Below are 14,349 nucleotides of genomic sequence, written 5' to 3' on the forward strand. Positions count from 1 at the left end.
ATGTAATCTTTGGAGGGGAGCGCGTGTGGAGTGATGAAGTCTGTGATGTCCTCACTAAATTGTGCGCGGGGTCCTGGTGGCCTGTAAAGGAGGGTGCCTCTGAGAGTGGTCTTGGGGTCGATGTGGATCTGGAAGTGAAGGTGTTCAGAGTTGGCGAGATTGACGTCAGAGCTGGTTGAGATGTGGATGGATTTCTTATGGACGATAGCGATTCCTCCTCCTGTGTGGCCGGTACGGTCCTTGCGTATGATCTTATAATTTTCTGGGATGGCAATGGTGATGTCTGGGGCGGAGGAGGCGTTCATCCATGTTTCTGTTAGGAAGGCGACGTCCGGAGAGATGGTGTCTAGTAGATTCCATAGGTCAATGGCGAGTCAGTGATGTCGTCACTGAATTGTGCACAGGGTCCTGGAGGCCGGTAGAGGAGGGTGCCTCTGAGTGTGGTCTTGGGGTCGGTGTGGATCTGGAAGTGAAGGTGTTCGGCGCTAGCGAGGTTGACGTCTGAGCTGGTTGAGATGCGGATGGAGTTCTTATGGACGATAGCGATGCCTCCTCCTGTATGCTTGATGCGGTCCTTTCGGATGATCTTGTATCCTTCCGGAATGGCAATGGTGATGTCTGGGGCTGAAGAAGCATTCATCCATGTTTCTGTTAGGAAGGCGACGTCCGGTGAAATGGTGTCTAGTAGATTCCAGAGGTCGATGGCGTGTCTGTGGACCGAGCGGGTGTTGAGCAGGATGCATATAAAGGTGGTTGGTGTCAGATATCTGATTGGTGTTAGTGGATGAGGAGTTGTTCTTGGTGCCGTCGAACTTGCAGGAGTTGCAAGAGAAGGGTCCATGGGTGTGTCCAGGAGCGGCTTGGACGCAGTTGGGGGAGCGGCCGGGGTTAAGGGCTAGGAGGGTGGTGGCATCGTAAGTGATGCGAGTGGGCTGGGCATTACGGGGGCCAAGGGGTCTGGCGCTGGGCGCGGTCCAGGCGCGGGCGCACCTTCGGCGCGGCCGCAGCGCGTGGACGCTGCGCGTGCGGACATCTGACATAAATGGTGAGAGGAGGGGGCGGTGGGTGGGAGGGGCAGCAGCTGGGAGGCGGTAGCAGGGAGGAGGGGCGGGCCAGGGAGCAGGTAAACAAGATGGAGGGTCAAAGGGAGAGTAAGGCAGGGGCAGCAGATGCACCACGGCACCGGGGGCACGGACGAAGTCCCAGGGAGAAAACAGAGCCTCAGCAAGTGTCGCGCTGCAGAGCACAGCAGAGCGAGCCACAAAATCTGGTGAGGCACTATGCCCAGAGTCGCGCAACGAGGTAGCTCTGTGAGAATGCGCAATTACAATGGATGCCAAAGCACAGCTGATTGCGTGCTACACGAGCGCGGTGTCAATGAAATAAATAAATGTGTGATGCCAATGAAATAAATAAATGCGCGATGCTAATGAAATAAATAAATGCGGTCAGAGATCAGCAAACACAATGAATGCCAAAGCACAGCTGATAGCGTGCTACACGAGCGCGATGCAGATGAAACAAATAAATGAATGCGCGATGCAAATTAAATAAATAAATACGGTCAGAGATCATCAGTCAAGATACGATACCATCAGCAAGTCAAATCACGAGTGGGAGCTGGGATCAGGGAGCGTGGGGGGAGCGACCGTGCTGGAGCAGGTCCAGGCGATCACAGTGCGTCAGAGGAGGAGGGGAGCCCTCTATTCGTGGGTGGGAGGGGCAGCAGCTGGGAGGCGGTAGCAGGGAGGAGGGGCGGGCCAGGGAGCAGGTAAACAAGATGGAGGGTCAAAGGTAGAGTAAGGCAGGGGCAGCAGATGCACCACGGCACCGGGGGCACGGACGAAGTCCCAGGGAGAAAACAGAGCCTCAGCAAGTGTCGCGCTGCAGAGCACAGCAGAGCGAGCCACAAAATCTGGTGAGGCACTATGCCCAGAGTCGCGCAACGAGGTAGCTCTGTGAGAATGCGCAAACACAATGGATGCCAAAGCACAGCTGATTGCGTGCTACACGAGCGCGATGTCAATGAAATAAATAAATGCGCGATGCCAATGAAATAAATAAATGCACGATGCTAATGAAATAAATAAATGCGGTCAGAGATCAGCAAACACAATGAATGCCAAAGCACAGCTGATAGCGTGCTACACGAGCGCGATGCACACTGAATCCTCAGACTCCAGAAACACACTCATGGCTTCTGGGTCATCCTCTTACAAGAAGAATTCTTCTGATGGTTCTGGTGTCATGGTAAGGTCCAAATGCACACGTTACTCACCTTCTGTAACGATATATCTGTAAGAAACAGTAGTTAGTATTAGATTCCTTACCTTAGAATATCCCCAGGCGTCACACTGGATCCGGAAAATTTTGCGTAGCAGTACTCCTGCGCGTCGGCAGGCGTTGTCTGCGGCTCCGCGTCCGTCGTCGGCATGATGTCGGAGTACTTAAACGCCGCCCTCGCATGCTGACGTCAGTTCTTATACACAGCTTTTCTGCGCCAGAAACGCAGAGCCATGATAAAAACCAACACTGGTGCCATGAAAACGAATAGTTTCTTACCTGTCGGTGTAGTTTTGAAGCTTGAAGATCTTTCTGGATTCACTATGCTGTGCATTATTCCGCAGTCTAGTGGTTGGGTCCGGAATCGTAGTCTTTTCTTTCTTTTTTTTTTCCGAAGCCCAGGTGGGCGTCGACGTCCCACCTTTTGGTGTCCTTCCTGTGACGTCGGCATGCTTCCTGTGGAAGCTCCCACCCTTGGACGCCATCTTCGGATTCTTTTTCGTTTGTGTTCTGTTTCCGAAATGTATGGCAATGTTAATATCTTTTTCTTTAAACGCTGTTTCCCTTGAATTTCCATGAAGTTTTTATATTATATATATATATATATATATATATATATATATATATATATATATATATATATATTTTTTTTTTCAGCTTACCACCTACTTTCTGCAGCCTCATCTTTCTGGCGGAGGTGGGTGGGTTCGCTAGTGAATCCAGAAAGATCTTCAAGCTGCAAAACTACACCGACAGGTAAGAAACTATTAGTTTTGCAGCGTGAATCTTTCTGGATTCACTATGCCTTGCATAGACTTCGTAGCGGTTTGTTGTTATTGTGGAGGCTGGGTGGAAGATGAGCTTGGGTTCTTGAATATGTGCTGAAGCACTTTCTGTCCCACTTGTGCTTCCTTGTTTATTTGTATGTCCACACAGTAGTGTTTTGTAAACGTGTGCACAGAAGCCCATGTTGCCGCCAGGCATACGTCCTGAATGGGAGTATTTGCCAAGAAGGCTATTGTAGCTCCCTTCTTTCTTGTTGAATGGGCCCGTGGCCCCTCTATTAGTTCTTGTCCAGCTTGTTTGTGGCAGAATTGTATGGCTTGCGCGATCCATCGTGCAATTGTCCCTTAACAGCTTTTCCCATGAAACTTTCAGCAAAGGATACAAAGAAATTTTTGTTTTTCTGTGATCTTTAGTTCTCTCTATGTAATGCATGACTGCACGTCTCGCATCCAGAGTGTGCAGTGCCCTTTCTGCTTTTGTTGTTGGTTTCTGAAAGAAACTTGGTATTTGAATCGTCTGGTTGATGTGGAACTTGGACACCACCTTTGGCATAAAGTGTGGGTCCGTTCTCATCACCACCCTATTGTTGTGAATTTGTATGTAGGGTTCCTGTAGCGTTAACGCCTGCAGCTCGCGTACTCTACGTAGCGAGGTGATTGCCACTAGGAATGCTGTTTTTAACGTAAGCATCTGTAGTGAGGCTTTATGCATCGGTTCAAAAGGTGCCTTCATGAGTTCTGTCAGCACTATATTGAGGTTCCATGCCGGTGCTGGTAACCTTTTAGGTGGTGCGATCCTTTTTGCACCTTCCAAGAATCTTTTTACAATCATAGAAGTAAAGAATCTTTTGCCCGTTTCCCCTCTAGTGTAGGCGAAAATGGCTGCTAGGTGTACCCTTAGCGATGATGAGCTCAGGTTGGTCTCGAGCAGGTGCGTGAGGTACTTAAGGACTGTCGAGTCTCTTGTCATTTTGTTGTGCAGACCCTCCTTTCTGCACCATAATGTGAACCTCTTCCATTTGACCACATAGCACTTACGTGTGCTTGGTCTTCTTGCCTCTCGAAGTACCCTCAGGGTGCTCTCAGGTAGCTTTAGGTGTGCGAACTCTATGTCCTCAGGAGCCAGGCTGCTAGGCTGAGGCTTTCTGGCTCTGGATGCAACACCTCTCTGTTTTGCATGGAGAGTAGGTCTTTCCTCCTCCCAAATTTGTGTGGTGCACTCTGTGTCATTTCCATAATCTGTGAATACCATGTCTGCCTGGCCCACTAGGGTGCAACCAGTATCAGGGTAATGTTGCTTGTCCTGCACTTGCTGAGTACCTTGTGTATCAGGGGAATCGGCGGAAAAGCGTAGGCAAATGTCTTTGACCAGCTTATCCATAGGGCATTCCCCAGGCACCCTTCCCCTGGTTGTCTCGATGTGAAGTGTTGGCATTTTGCATTCTGGTGTGTTGCAAACAGGTCTATTGACGGTGTTCCCTACCTGTCGAACAGTCTCTTTGTTTCTTGTGCATTCAGCTCCCATTCGTGCGAGGCCGATGTCTGTCTGCTGAGCCAGTCCGCTTCCACGTTGTCCTTTCCTGGCAGATGTATCCCCAGTAGATCTATTTTCAATGGTATTGCCCATTTCCGTATTTCCTGGGCTAGCTCTGACAGCAGTGCTGATTGTGTTCTTCCCTGTTTGTTTACTTAGAACATCGCTGTTGTGTTGTCCGTCTGGATTAGCACTGTTTGATTGTACAACTTCGTCTGGAAGGCTTCCATAGCTAGAACGGTCTTTAGTTCTAGGTAATTGATGTGCCTGACCGCATCTGCTTGTGTCCACAAGCCCCTCATGCAGAGTTTTTCCATGTGTGCTCCCCATCCATTTTGTGATGCGTCCGTGGTGATGGTCACTGTTGGTGTTGGTGGTGTTAGAAGCTTCCCCTTTCTTATGTTTCCTTTGTTCCACCATGATATCTCCTCTTGCACTGCGTGCGTTACAACCACTAGGTCCTCCCAACACCCCGTCGCTTGTGACCATTGGTCCTGCAGTCACTCCTGGAGTGGTCTCATGTGTAGTCGGACATTTGGTATTATGTGGATGCATGAGGCCATCATGCACATCATCTTGCTCACCGTCCTCACTGTCAGAGCTTGCCACTTCCGGTAGAGGCACGCCTCCTATAACAGTGCCATCGTTCTCTTCTCGCTGGGGAACACCTTCCCCAGCACGGTGTCGATTTTTGCCCCCAGAAAAATCTTGACCTGTTGTGGGTTTATCGAGGATTTCTTTCAGTGAATGGAGAAACCTAGGGTGATTAGTGTGTCTGTCACTCTTTGAGCGTGCTATTTGCACGTGTTGTATGACATTGCCTTTATGAGCCAATCGTCTAGGTAGGGGTATACGTGTATCCCCTCCCTCCTTAAGTGTGCTGCGACTGCTGCCAGGCACTTTGTGAACACCCTTGGTGCTGATTTTAGCCCAAAGGCCAATGCCGTGAATTGATAGTAGCCTGAGTGGATTGCAAATCGTAGCAGATGCTTGTGCAGTCTGTTCATTGGGATGTGTAGGTAGGCATCCTTTAGGTCTATGGTGACCATGAAGTCCTCTGTTTGAATCTGTGGGAGTACTTCTTGCAGGGATGTCATCTTGAATTTTTGTGTCTTTATGAATTTGTTGAGGAACCTTAGGTCCAGGATGGGTCTCATTGTTTCGTCTACCTTGGGTACTAGGAAGTACGTAGAGTACACCCCCTTGTTCCTTTCCATGGGAGGTACAGGCTCGATAGCCTCCTTTAGTAGCAGTTCCTCTGCTTCCCTCTGAAGAAGCTCTAGTTCCTTCTTTGCTAGTGCTCTTTTCTTTGGTCTTCTGCTTGGTGGTGTCTTTTCTAACTCTATGCAGTACCCGTACTGTATTGTGTTAATGATCCATTTGTCTGTTGTAATCTTTCTCCACTCCTGGAGGAAGAGTTTTAATCTTCCTCCCACTGGTGTTACGTACTCGTGGTGTTTTGGTGCGTGAGACTCCAGTTTTTTGTTTTTGTGCTCCCCCCTTGGAGTTTTTTGTAGGGTGTGCACTGTCAATGTGGCCGTGTCACTTGGAGGTGGTTTGCTGTCTACCCCTCCTGGTGTTTCCACGTCCACTCGCCCCCCCCCCGCGAAAGGACTGGCCCCCATGTTGGTATTGCCACTGCTGTTTTTGCTGGCCATGTTGTGTATGTGTGTCGCTTTGTTGGGAATGTTGGAAGAACTGATGCGACGTTCCCGGCTGGTTCCCCCCTCACCCGTGTGGTCTCCGTGACGGGGTCCCTCTCTTTGCTCCCCTGAATTGCAAGGCCCCCATGGATCTAGCAGTGTCATTATCCTTTTTGAACTGTGAGAGCTTGTTGTCCACTGTTGCTCCGAACAGTGTTTCACAGTTGAACGGAGTGTTCAGAATGTTGTGTTGCACCTCCGGCTTAAAGCCTGATATTCTGAGCCAGGCTTGTCTTCTTTCTGTGATGCCCTGCATCATAAGCCTGCTGGCCGTGTCAGCCCCGTCCAGTGCTGTCTTTAGGCAAGAGTTTGCCAAGTTTTTGCCTTCCTCCACTAGGTGCGAAGCCCTTTGTTGGTGCTCCTGAGGGAGATGCTTCACCAACTGGCCCAGTTTCTCCATGATCTTGTAATGGTGTCTGTTGAGTAGTGCATTGGAATTAGCCATGCGCCAGTGCATAGCGGCATTCCTTTCGATTTTTCTTCCTGTTAGGTCCATCCTTCTGCTCTCTTTATCAGGGGGTGGACCCGAAGTAGTTGGCACATTGGCCCTTCTTCTTGTTGTTGCAGTGATGATTGAGTCAGCAGCGACCGTCCACTGTATGTAGGCTGGGTCCTTTGAGGAGTGCTTGTATTTTTTCTCCATCCTTGGCGTGACGGGTTTACAAGTAGCAGGCTCCTTGAATGCCTCTCTTCCTTGCCCTTTGATGCTATCCAGCATTGGCAGGTACTGGCTCCTAGTGTGCATTGGAAGTAGTGTTTCTACTAGGAAATCCCCTTTCGGCACCTCCTCTTCGAGCTTGACCCTGAACGCCATTGCTGCGTTCTCGATGCATTCATTGTAGAGCCCAATGTCGTCCGGTGGCGAGGGCCTCGCTGGGTATGAGTCCACTGCCTCTTCTGGCCTTTCGGCTTCAACGTCCTGCCACTCTACCTCCTGTGTATCAGAGTATGTCGATTCTTGATACACCCTCTGTTCGTCATCTCTCTCCTCCTCGTAATAGGCGTTATCATCTTCCTGATATGCCAGATCTTCCAAGCTCTCCGACGCTTGTTCTACCTCGACTTCTTCCTCTTCCAAATGTATTACTGGTGACTTGGGCCTCGAAGGAATTGTGTAAGATTTCATTTTTTCTTCGAAATCTTTCTTTCGCTGCAGGATGTTCTCCATCTCTGCTTCGATTCTCATCTTCTTTCTTTTCATCTCCGCCGCCTGTTCGGCGTCGAGTGGTTGTGCCGGTCTTTTTGGCGCGCTAAATGGTGTCGAGATGGGTTTCAGCGTCGAGACTGGTTTCGGCGTCGAGGCTGGTCTTGCGTCTTTCGTCGTCGACTTCGAAGATGTTTTCGTAGTCGAGGGCTCCTTTTCTTGGAGGCTTTTCGACGACTTTGGTTGGTCGCCGTCCCTCGGTGCCAGGGACTCCTTCTGAGAGGATCAGCTGGGCCTGGATGTCGCAGCGGATGCCGAAGTTCTCGGCGTCGGGGCCTTCTGGGTCTTGCCCTCGTTTTTTCGAGAGTATTGGGTAGACTGTCGAGAGTCTTTCGGAGAGTCTTTCGGGCCTTTTTGGGGCATCGAGTCTCCTATCTTTTCAGTAGTCTTCTTATTATCGGTCTCTGTGACTGTGTAGCCGATGTCTTCTTTGGCGACGTAATCCTCCTCGTCGGTCGAGAGTCCCAGGTCTCGAAGGGACGGAGGTTGGCCCTTGCCCTGCATGGTGTAGTTTGCTATCCTTTGCCTCTCTCTTACTCGAAGGGTCTTCGGGGTGAATGCGGAGCAGGCGTTGCAATCCCTGCTTTCGTGGTCGACCGGCAGGCAGAGGTTACAGACTGGGTGTTGGTCCTTCTGCGCGTACTTATGATGGCAGTTGCGGCAGAATTTGATTGGTGTGTTGTCCATGTCTTGCGTTCAGGGGGCCCCCTGATTGCGCATTCTCCTCTGGACGTCGAAAAATCTTTAAATTTTTCCCTTCTTCGTCGTCCTTTCGATGGTGTAGTCTTCCTTCATCTTCTCCAATGTTTTTCCTCCAAAAACTCGAGTCTTGCTTTTTCTTTTCTCCAAATCTCTGGAGCCCTCCCGGGAACGATCCAGACCCAACAGCGGAAAAAAGAATCTGAATATGGCGCCCAATGGTGGGAGCTTCCGCAGGAAGCATGCTGACGTCACAGGAACGACACCAAAAGGTGGGACGTCGACGCACACCTGGGCTACAAAATTTTTTTTTAAAAACCAAAGAAAAGACTACGATTCCGGACCCAACCACTAGACTGAGGAATAATGCACAGCATAGTGAATCCAGAAAGATTCACGCTGCAAAACTAGGGCCCTGAAAGGAGATGACCTTAACCCTAGATATCGGTTCGCAGAACGGGGAGGATGGGTGGGGCGGTAAGGAATCTAATACTAACTACTGTTTCTTACAGATATATTGTTACCGAAGGCAAGTAACTTGTGCATCTGAAAGAAGCAGGTTAGTATTAGATTCCTTACCTTAGAATAGATACCCCAGCAATACCAACCCCGGTGGTGGGTCTGTGAACCAATGATCACACCAGAAAGTCCTGGAGAACGGAACGGCCGAAAAAGCCATCTCTCCGGACTTGGCTGTCCAGGCAGTAGTGTCTTGTGAACATGTGCAGCGAGGCCCACATAGCTGCCTGACAGATGTCCTGCAAGGGGACCCCCCGACCCAGGGCAGTAGTAGCCGCTGTGGCCAGAGTGGAATGGGCACGTAGGCCCACAGGAGGCTTCTTTTTAGCCAGAGAGTAACAAGCCTTGATGCACAAGACGACCAATCGAGAAATGGTCCACTTGTGTACTGTCCGTTCCTTCTTCGCGCCCACGTAACCAACAAAGAGTTGGTCATCCACCCGGAACTTGCGTGTGCGATCCAGTTAATATGAGAGCGCACTTTTTGGGTCCAGACGGTGGAGCCACTCTTCCTCTTTTGAGGGATGTGGAAAGAATGTGGGCAAGGTGATGGACTGCCCGATAAGGAAGGCTGTGACTACCTTGGGCAGGAAAGAGGGTCGTGTCCGCAACACAACTTTGTCCGGATGGACAGAAAGAAAAGGAGGTTGAGAAGAAAGAGCCTGGAGCTCACTCACTCTCCTGAACACCCGTGGGGGCGCTGGTAAGGCCGAAGGGGAGCACGGTAAACTGAAAGTGCTCGTGGCCTACCGTGAACCGCAGGTAGCGCCGGTGGGCCGGCAGGACGGGAATGTGGAAATAAGCTTCCGGCAAGTCCAACGCTACTATCCAGTCTCCTGGGTCCAGGGCAGCTAAGACCTGAGCTAGTGTCAGCATTTTGAACTTCCCCTTCCGGAGGAAGCCATTGATGTTCCGTAGATCCAAGATAAGGCGTAGGCCCCCTTTGCTCTTCTTGGGTACCAGAAAGTAGTGGGAGTAGCAACGACACCCTACTTCTGGCCCAGGAACGCGCTCGATGGCCCCCTTGGCCAAGAGGGCCTTAACTTCCTCTTGCAGAAGCCGCAAGTGATCCCGCGACACGCGAGGGTATTGCGGTGGCCCCTTCGGACGATTTGCAGCACCCACCTGTCCGAAGTGACAGTGCGCCAGTGGAAGAGGTGATGGCGAACCCTGCCCCCCACTGGCGTCACGTGGGCCTGAAAGCACGGACTAGGAGGCTTTAGAGGCAGATGCTGCAGGGGAAGGTGTGGACTGACCTCGCCGTTGTCCCCGACCGCCGCCACGGCGGTTTCCACGGCCGCCATCGGGTTGGAAATTAGTCAGCGGTGCATGGCTGGCAGCACGTGTGGGGGCGCCCCTTCCTTGGCCACGAAAGGAGCGAAAGGCACCCGTTTGCTGGCGCGGGGCCGAGAGGCCCAAGGACTTGGCCGTAGCCCTGGAGTCCTTAAAGCGCTCAAGCGCATGGTCTGCCTTGTCGCCAAAAAGGCGACGGCCATCAGAAAGCATGTCCATGAGTGTATTCTGGACACCGGCCGAAAAGTTGGCAGACCTCAACCAGACGTGGCGACGAATCGCCACCGTCGTTGCCATCGCTCTGCCCAGTGAGTCAGTGGTATCCAGCCCACACCGGATGGAAAAACATGCTGCATCTCGACCCTCCGCAGGGGCTTGGGTGAGTTTAGCCCTGACCTCCGTCGGGCATTCTGTCAGCACGCCCGCGACCGTGTCCCACAGAGAGTGGGTGTAGCGGCCCAAGAGGCATGCGGTGTTGGAAGACCGCAGTCGCAAACTCAGGGAGGAGAATACCTTCTTGCCGTATTGCTCGTACCTCTTGGATTCCCGATCGGGCGGAGCCGTCTGGAATGCGGTCTCTGAGTTGGAGGCGGGATGACCAGGCTCTCTGGGGTGGGATGGGTGGACAGGAAATAACGGTCGCCCGGGGCTGGGCAGGTGTTGGCGTCATCGGGGCCGAAGCACCCGACCCGCTGGGGCCCTCAGATGGGTCCGCTGGGCCCAAGGCGCTGTGGAGGCCGTCGGAGGAGAAAGCAACCTCATGGCCATGAGGAAACGCTCGATCTCCTCCGGCGTCGCGTCCTGCCCAGGGACCGGAGGGTATGAAGCAGGCTGCGACGCCCACGACTTCGACGGAGCCGCGTGGGCGGTGTCACCCGAACCCCCGGCAGCATCGCGCGAACGTCGGGGGGGGGGGAGTCAGAAGAGCGATGTCGCCTCTTCGACTTCTTGTGCCTCTTACCTGAGGACTTGGAGCCCGACGAGTGGTGTCGACTCACCGAGCTGTGATGACTCCGGCCCCGCGACCGGTCCCTCGAACTCCTTCCGGACCAGGACCTCGAATGGCACGGGCCGACTGCCGGAGCTCGAGGCACTTACGGGACTGCTTCCGTCTAGCCTTCGACGTCAAGGCCTGACAGTTGGGGCACGACTTGTCATCGTGGTCGGGCCCCAGGCAATGTAGGCACCGGCGATGGGGGTCGGTAACCAACATTAGTCGGTTGCAGTCGGCACAGGGCTTGAACCCGGGCATCCCTACCGGCACCGATGGAGTCGTACGACTCGAAACGGATCCAAAAAGGATCGAAAATGCTTAGTCAAAAAGTGACTAAAGGGTACCACTTTCTCCGGACCTGCGCTTGCTGGAGCGGAAAAAAGAACTGACGTCAGTGCGCGAGGGCGGCGTCTAAGTACTCCAACGACGCCATCCCGGCGCCTACAACGCAGACGACTGACGCAGAGCCGCAGACGACGCCTACCGATGCACAGGGGTACTGCTACGCACAGTTTTCCGGATCCAATCTGACGCCTAGGGATATTCTACGGTAACAAATCTAATACTAACCGGTTTCTTTCAGATCTTCAACCTCGTTTTCGACCTGTTCTTTTGGCATCAAAGCTTTTTGTGGGATTCTGAATTCCTGAAGACAAGTGCCAAAATCCCTTGTCTTTTGAATTAAAGCTGTTATTTCTGAACTGAGAAGTCTTATCTTTGTCTTGATTTGCTCTGACCGTTCTTCGGGGTCGAGCACTGATGTTTATTTTCTGTTTAACATTGAGGACTCTTTCGATGATGTCAGTTGTAATTTTTTTTTACACCTCCCGCGATTTTTCGTCGTTTGATGTAGAAAGGTCTCTACTGCAATCATCTTTCAACGCTATTGTCTTTTTTAGGGTTTTACCTCCTGCAGTGTTCCTGCAAGGGGATCAGAGGAGTTCTTTCTTCATTGATTTGCCTTCGATAAGCAATTTTTGTTGAGGCCTCTTTCTCTGTTTTTGGAGTCTGGGGTTCGAGACTCTGCCCCTGAATGTTTTTTTAGGAGTTACCTGTGATTTTTGTCCTTGTGCTATTCCATCTCTACGTCGAAGATTCTCATATCGATGTCCGAGCCTTCTCCTTCAGCCAAGTTATCCTTCTCATCACTCGACAAGCCCAGGTCCTTTAGTGATGGAGTTTGCTTCTGTCCCTGCAAGGCGTTGTGTGCGTGTTTCTGCTGGTCTCCTGCCCTTCGTGTTTTCAGCTTGAACCCCGCACAGACTTCGCAGTCGTCACTGCTATGGTTTAGTGGTAGGCAGGGGTTACACACCTGATGCTGATCCTTCTATGCGAATTTATGGTGGCTCTTCGAGCAGAACTGGAAAGGAGCCTTCTTTATCATGTGGAACAGAGGGCCCCCTGACCAGGAACTCTCTGAAATAGTCTCAGAATCTTCATATGTCAATAGAAGGAAAATGCTACTTACCAGTATGCATCTGCTCTTGGCATGTAGAGCTGCAGAGTCTCACACTGAGCATTAGATCGCCACCTGTTGTTGCGCTCGGATGATTGCATGTTGTTGTCTTCTTGGAAGAAGTCTTTGTAGTGACGAGATAGGTGAATCCTCCCTTGGACAATAGTGCGCATAGGCATCGACTCCATCCTTAGATTGTTTTTCGCTAAGATGGGAAATTTGGAGTTAGTAGAAAGAGAAAAGTGATGTCCATGTGTGTATATCTAAGATAGAACTGGAACAGATACAGGTCCCGGGGAGGTTGGTGGGTGTGTGAGACTCTGCAGCTCTACATGCCAAGAACAGATGCATACTGGTAAGCAGCGTTATCCATTCGAGGCATATGAGCTGCAGATCTCACACTGAGTATTGATTATACAGCAGTACCCCCCTTAGCGGTGGTCGCCTGCATCTGTTGCAGTACTTTGAAAGAGAGTTTTGAGGACAGCTTGGCCTACAGCAGCTTGCTGCTTTGCTTGCAAGTCAACACAATAGTGTTTTGTGAAGGTATGTATTGTACTAAGATCATTTTGAGGGATTGCTGTCTTAGTTTGCGCACTACAAGTGGGAGTGGTGGAAAAGCGTATGCAAATCTGCCTGACCAGTTCATCCATATCGTTTTGCCCTTGGACAACGGGTGTGGAAACCTGGCGGCGAAGGTTGGGCATTTTGTGTTTTTGCGTATGGCGAACAGATCTATGTCTGGATGACCCCACTTCTAAAAGAATGGTAGAAGAACTTGCGGATGTAGTTCCCATTCAGGAATCTGTTGTGTCTGCCCACTTGTACACATCTAAGCCCAACACTGGATGGCAGCTTTATGCATAGCATTTGTATCTACAGTGACACATGCTTTGATCATACAGTTTAATTTGGCATTTGATCCTTGCCAAGGACTGCAAGCACACAGCTTGCAAAGATTATAAAATGTGAGTAGGTTGTGCCCCATGAACGAGGCCTTGTGCACAAGAGTGTGTCACAGACACAGGAAACTAACTCTGTGTACACACAGCTTTTGTACCCGAGAGATGAGCAGCCACACACCCTAGGCTTCATTGGGTGAGGCCGATTCATGCCTTTGGACAATTCTGGAACACTGCATGGAGTGCCCCCTCTGTTTGCTGGACTGGGGAGGAGGCAGCCATGGACCGCAGAACACACAAGGAAAAGGGAAAAAAAAAGACACAAAACCACTAGAACTTGTTTTTTTAGTTTATTTCAGCAAGTTTAAAGGGTGACAATTGCTTTAAATATTCTGAAGTTTAAATACAATCTGTTTAATAAGGTTATTATAAAATGTAAACGTTCTGTATTTTTATAGTTTTGTTTCTTTTTTACCTATCACACGTTTAATACCTGAATCTCTGAAAACAAAAACAGTGAAAACATGAACCTGTTTCTTACGATGTGTTGCAGACTGTCAGACAGAGGTAGAGTGGTCAGCTTGATTTCTTCGTTTCTTTGACGGTTTTGATTCCTGAGTTAGATATGCTTCACTGTAATATCTTAGTTCTCTTTTTTTTTATTAAGAAACCCCCAAACAGAAGAACGTCTTCACATATGCAAAAGGAAGGGAGGGTAACAGAAAGTAGCTTACGACCTCAACCCCTACAAACAAGATTTTTTTTCAAAAAGTGACTGTACAAAAGATACACTTCTGCTGCTAAAAGTAACTGTATCCACCCCAAAAAGCAAAAGCACTCGGTTATCAGTGGTTCTCTCACTGGAAGACCCCATACACACACCATCTCATTTAAAGACTGGAGCTTGTCCCCTGAAAACTGAAGACACAAGGGATTGGGGAGGGGGCACGAAGAGTTCAAGGAGGACGGGGCACATA

This window comes from Lissotriton vulgaris, chromosome 12 (genome assembly GCF_964263255.1).
Source record: "Lissotriton vulgaris chromosome 12, aLisVul1.2, whole genome shotgun sequence".
NCBI lineage: Eukaryota > Metazoa > Chordata > Amphibia > Caudata > Salamandridae > Lissotriton > Lissotriton vulgaris.